This window comes from Tupaia chinensis, unplaced genomic scaffold (assembly GCF_000334495.1).
Source record: "Tupaia chinensis unplaced genomic scaffold, TupChi_1.0 Scaffold000045_1, whole genome shotgun sequence".
In the NCBI taxonomy this organism is placed as follows: domain Eukaryota; kingdom Metazoa; phylum Chordata; class Mammalia; order Scandentia; family Tupaiidae; genus Tupaia; species Tupaia belangeri.
Window position 1 is genome coordinate 3,169,910 of NW_006159501.1, and position 5,935 is coordinate 3,175,844.

General features: G+C 52.3%; 1 long non-coding RNA gene across 1 annotated transcript in view; it reads right to left on the minus strand.

Annotated features, from left to right (window-relative positions):
• LOC102479905 (uncharacterized) overlaps positions 1 to 4,517 on the minus strand; it is a 12,688-nt gene extending 8,171 nt beyond the window's left edge. The window contains exon 1 of the long non-coding RNA XR_333330.2: positions 4,459 to 4,517. This is a non-coding gene — a long non-coding RNA (uncharacterized LOC102479905). The remainder of the gene's footprint in view (positions 1 to 4,458) is intronic.
• Between the last annotated feature and the right edge of the window lie 1,418 nt (positions 4,518 to 5,935).

Consider the following 5,935-nt stretch of genomic DNA (forward strand, 5'->3'; position numbering starts at 1 on the left):
CGTCTCCGGCTTCACAACAACCCAGACAGGCCACTCTGATTCCTGTTCGCAGTGGAGAAAACCGAGGCTCAGAGACAGCCATTTGCGCTACGTCCCGCAGTTTCCAGGTGGTGGAACGAGGAACCGGCCTTACCTGGCTGCGTTTCCACTTTCCAAAGGACCCTTTGGAGAACCCAAATGAGTTAGCTAGACACCTGCCTCTTCCTCCCTTCCCTACCTGGAACCGCGCATGTGGCAGAGGGACCCAGAGAGGTCCCATGACGTCAGAAGAGCCTTCAGAGCCCCGTATCCCACCAGCTCATTTCTGCAGCTGTGTGAACCGAGGCCTGGGAAGAAGGGATCTGAGAATGTTTGATCACGACATACAAAATCACGAGTCGTGGCCTTGCACGCAGCTGGTACGTGGTCTGCGGCTCGAGATCCTCGAGCCCTAAGTAAAGGCAGTGGACAAGGCAGGCGATGCCAAGGAGCCCTGGCAGCTGGGAAGCTGTGGGATGAGTCTGTCCTTCTGCACTCTGGTTCCGTCTGCAACACATGCAGCACGTAGGGGAACTCTGCATGGTCCTCCTCACCGCACCCCTCACCCAGACCCACCCTCTGAGACGGAGAGCCAATGCTAGCTCTGGGGGAACACAGGGCAGGTGCCCCTGCCTCATTCTTCCCTGCCTGCAAGTGATTAGACGAAAGATAACATTCCACTGGGCTGAGTGAGTAGGCCCCTGACGTGCTGATTAGGGCATCCCCCAGCCTCCTCCGGCCTGCTCTCAGCTGTCTGTCCATCACTGCTGCAGGCAGGCGGTGGCCCCCAGCTCTAGGAATGTCCGGAATCCCCCTCCCAAACTTACAGCCTCTCCTCTCCCCAGACCTCCTCCCCCCCAAGGCATCCATCAGCTCAGGCCTTTCTGGAATGCGCTTGCTCCTGGCACCACCAGGACCCGGAAAAGTCAGGCTAATCCCTCGGCACATTCATCACACATCTTGGAGAGAGGAGAGTCTGCCCTGACCTGCCAATGGACCAAGACGGATCATTGGAAGGACAGACAGAGCCCAGAGGGGCGGGAAGGGAGCGGAGCAGGACACACAGGAGGCAACGGAGCCACCTCTTGGCAAAGCTTTTGTACTTCCAGAATCCTGGCATTCAGGAAATGCAGCATGTTCCACAGTAAAGAGGGGAAGACTGTTGATTGGTTTTGCTGTTGCTGAGGGGATATGTAAGTCTTGGAAGGTGGCAGCGGCAATGCCAACTCTTGCCAAATGCTGTCTCCTTTTCTCCCACAGCTGCCCAGGAGGTAGGCTGCAAGGAGCGTGGGTCTCCCTAAACCCCACAGTTTGGGGCCTCTTTCCTGGCGCAAACTCCTCGCACTGCCTGGCCCTCCCGTCCACTTGGCGAACTCTCTGCAGTCCGTTCCCTCTTCAGGTCCCCATGGTTCTCATGGCCTTCTTCCCTCCCTTCAGTCAGTATCCTTGTCCCAGTGTCATGTTATTGTACCTGTGTCACCTGCACTGCATAAAAGCAAAGAGAACCACATACGCCCTATAAACAACGAGGCATCCCCAAATCTGCCACGTGCTGGCTGTAGGACCTAATGCCAACTCTTGCCAAATGCTGTCTCCTTTTCTCCCACAGCTGCCCAGGAGGTAGGCTGCAAGGAGCGTGGGTCTCCCTAAACCCCACAGTTTGGGGCCTCTTTCCTGGCGCAAACTCCTCGCACTGCCTGGCCCTCCCGTCCACTTGGCGAACTCTCTGCAGTCCGTTCCCTCTTCAGGTCCCCATGGTTCTCATGGCCTTCTTCCCTCCTTCAGTCAGTATCCTTGTCCCAGTGTCATGTTATTGTACCTGTGTCACCTGCACTGCATAAAAGCAAAGAGAACCACATACGCCCTATAAACAACGAGGCATCCCCAAATCTGCCACGTGCTGGCTGTAGGACCTTAGCCAGTTACTGAACCTCTCTGAGCCTCCATTTCCTTTTGGGTAAAATAAGGATAATGACTTCTCAGGGTCTACCTACAATGACACTCTGAAGTTCTGTCCCAAATATCCCATTCTAAAAGGAGTTTAGATATCAGAAATAACCGAGAGTTCTCAAAGCCAGCGTAACATGTTTTAAAGGACATATGAGCTCATTTAATACCAGAACGGTGGACTATTTATTTGCCTATGTCTATGGATGTTAAAAAAAGAAACAAAACTAGATCAGAGGAAAAACATCAGTCTTCACTTTTGACAGCTTTGCTTGAAGGGGTTCTGCAAACATCGACTGAACGCGTCTCTGTATTGGGCACTGTACTTGGACTTGGAATACTGCAGGGAAGAGCTAGCCCCTTTTCTCAAGGGGGCAGAATTCTGGCCAGGCAGGTCCTTAACAGGGTGCAAGGTCCTATCATGGGGGCAGTACTGGGTTGGGAAAGGCAAGCCAGACTGATGTAGGGGGGAGGCATACAAGGAAGGCTTCCTGGAGGAAGGCTATTTACTAAGAGCACCAAGGTCACCCAAGAAGAGGGAACACAGAAAGCCAGGAACTCTCGACTGAGGCCACATCCAGCTCCCGGACAAGCCTGCTTCAGACAGGCCGCCTGTCTCCTAGAACCCCCTCTGGACTTTGGCCCCAGAGGCAGCTGGGTGGCCGGGGAGCACGACCCTCAACATAGATCACCCAAATCCACAAAGGCCTCTCTCTGGGCCGGCCCAGCCTCAGGGAGGAATGCAGGAAGGGTGGAGGGTGCACAGCCTTCAGCCTTCGGGGTAATTTTAGACTGTATTGTCATGCCTGCCCAGCCACCCCGCCACCGCGCAGACAGGTTCTGGCCGAGCTGGGAAGGGCTTCTGGTCTGAAGCCCTTGAGAGGATGTGGGCGTTGGAAGGAGGCCAGGACAGCAGGATGGGCGGCCGGACCCAGCCAGGCCCTTCCTCAGCGGGGGCAGGACAGTCGGGGTGGGACGTTGGCACCTAAGGCTTGCACGGTGACAGCACCTTGCCTCCGCTACTCCTGATAAGAAACTGGTAAAGGAGACTAGGATGACTGCAGAGGAATTCCGAGGCTGAGAAATGGGGCCGAGGCAGAAAGGCATGAGGCTGCCCCCCTCAGCCGGGCTCAAAGTTCTGCTCGAAGCACCTGGTTGGCTGCCTGGCCGGCCCATGCACTCCAAGCACTCCAGCTCCAGATGCAGGAGTCACCACACCTCTGCGCCTAAGCGTCCTCGTCTGTGAAATGAGATTAATAGTCGTGGAGTCCGGGGCTGGCAGATGGTGTGGTGGTTAAGGGTGTTGTACTCCCACATGGCCAAATGCAGTTTGAGTACTGGACCTGGTTCGAGTACCAGCAGCTTTCTCACTTTCTCTCTCTCTCTCTCTTTTTCTCACTCTATCCCTTTCTGGTCAAATTAAAATGAATAAATAAATGGATAAATAAAGTTAAATAAAATAATTGTTAAAAAAAGTAGCCATGGACTTTATGTGAGAGGGCGGTTGTGAAAGATACATGAGACTGTCTGTGTAAAGGGATTAGCAGAATGCTTGGCACTGAGTAAGTGCTCAAAAATATGAATCATGGGGACCAGCAGTTGGCGTAATGGCTATGTCGCTGGACTCCCATGTAGTTGACCATGGTTCAAGTCTCGGACCCAGTGGCTTAAACTTACACCGGGCATGTGTGCGTGAGTGCCCAAGATCCCGAGAGGAGAACAGAAGAGAAGGGATTGCGGCGGGGCCATCCCCCCTGGGGGGGGGTGATTTCTCGCTTTCTGTCTCTCTGTCTCTGTCTTTCTGGTGAGTGCACACGCCCTGTAGCAAAAACCTCTTCAAAATACATCTATCTATCTATCTATCTATCTATCTATCTATCTATCTATATCTATATCTATATATCATGATTAAATCATTACTTCTTTTAAAAGCTTATTTCTTGGGACCAGCAGATAGCATAATGGTTACGTCGCTGGACTCCCACGTAGTATACCATGGTTTGAGTCCTGAACCCAGGGGCTTAAAACTCATGCTGGGTGTGTGTGCATGAGAAGGGATTATAGTATGGCCATCTCTCCTGCAGGGTAATTTCTCATTTTCTGTCTGTCTCTCCAACCAGCACACATACCCTACAGCAAAAAATCTCTCTCAGAAAACTCCCCAACCACCACACATCCCCCACAGCAAAAAATCTCTCTCAAAAAAAAAAAAAAAAAAAAAAAGAGTTTATTTCTTGAAAGAGAGAAAAGCCCCAACAGTGTCTCAGTCAGCCCCAGATGACTATACTTGGGTGCCTGGGCACTCAGGGAGCTCTTCAGACACAAGCCTGGAACCTCTCCCCCCTGCACCACTGTCTAGCTCCTCATTTACTATTGAAGAGCCATGAACTGGGATTCCCAACTCCAAACTCTGGTCTCAGTTCTCATCCCTGTGGCTGGCCTCCCATTCTAGGCTTGTATTTCAAGGCTGTAAAGGAAGTGTTTTGAACTCACATCAATGGTCTTCTGGCACAGGGGCAGGGAACACGTGTGCCCTTTTCAGTAGGGAGTGGCTTTTCCTATAATAAAGTTCTAGGCTGCCCAGTCATCTGTGATGTGTCCTCTGAGGTAAGAATCACTGTCTGACCAGAGAGGCTCTTGGGAGTGGCTGTTGCACAGGGAAATGGCCTGAAAACATAGGAAAGTGAAAACAGTTGAGGATCTCCCATAGGACCTGGAAAGGCCCGTGGGGTGGGAGCTACCTGAGAAAGGAAGACTGGGTCATGGTGAGGAGACCTGAGTTCTGCAATGTCTTTGCGAAGTGGCCGTGGATGGGCCTGTCCCCAAAGCCTATGCCCTCATCTTTAAATGGAGGAAAATGATCCTAGAAAGAGACTTCACAGCCTGAGGTGCTGCAGAAGTGGAGGGCCCGACTCCTGCTCCTGCTCCTCTGCCCTGCAGTCCAGAGACCTGAGCACCGTGTGGCCAGAAATGTCCATGAGGCCAGGCTCGACCTGTGTTCTCCAGGTTCTGCAGAAACTTCTCCCTCTGTAGTCCCTCAAGCGTTTTGTTGTTGTTTTATTTTTTTAGGTTTATCCACCCATCTTTTCCATGAGCAAGACATACACACAGAGACAGAGACAGAGACACTCCCAATAGGGTGCCAAAGCTGTGATCCCCAGCCTCAATCATTCCTGGATCATGGGCACTTGGGTGCTCTGTATTCAGGGTGGTCTCTGTTCACGAACCCAGAACTTTCACAGGTGGGTCAGCCTCACAGAGCACCGCCGTCTGCCCCTCCTTCCTCTCCCACGGTCTTTATCATCTTTGTGACCCTAAAATACCCTGGAAGCTCACTCAGGTGTCCCCTCCCCTGGACTGCCTTTCCTGGTCCCCAACACTAACTCCTGCTGTGGGAGGCTTCTTTCAGGGACTTTTCAGTGAACACTTGGACCCTTCTTATATGTGGGAGGGGCCCCTTTTCTGGATCCAGCCTGGGAACCCCAGTCTCCCCCAACTGTTTCTCCTCAAGTCTTGTCTTACAATTTGGCACTCAGAAAGTGAAGGGAGTTCAGCATTTCACTGCTAGGATACGGCCATGTCCAAGAGGCACGTGTCAGTCACCTCGCAGTGGGAACAGATATGATCAGGTAAAGTCCCAGACAGAGTTCTGGTTCTCAATAATATGAGGTAACCAAACTCAACCTTGTCTCTTCCACTGAATGCATCTGTAACACGTGGACAGCGCCAGCTGGTGGCATGATGGCTAAGGCAGCTGGATCGCACATGGCCAACTGTGCAGTTTGAGTCCTGGACCTAGCAGCTTGAAAAACACTGGGTGCATGTGCCTGCATGCCCAAATCACTGAGAGGAGAATAGAGGAGAAGGGAGTACTTTCTCATGGCCATCCCCCACAGGGAGTACTTCCTCACTTTTCCTTTCATTCTCTCCATCTCTCTTGGGCAAGCACATGTGCTCTACAGCAAATTAC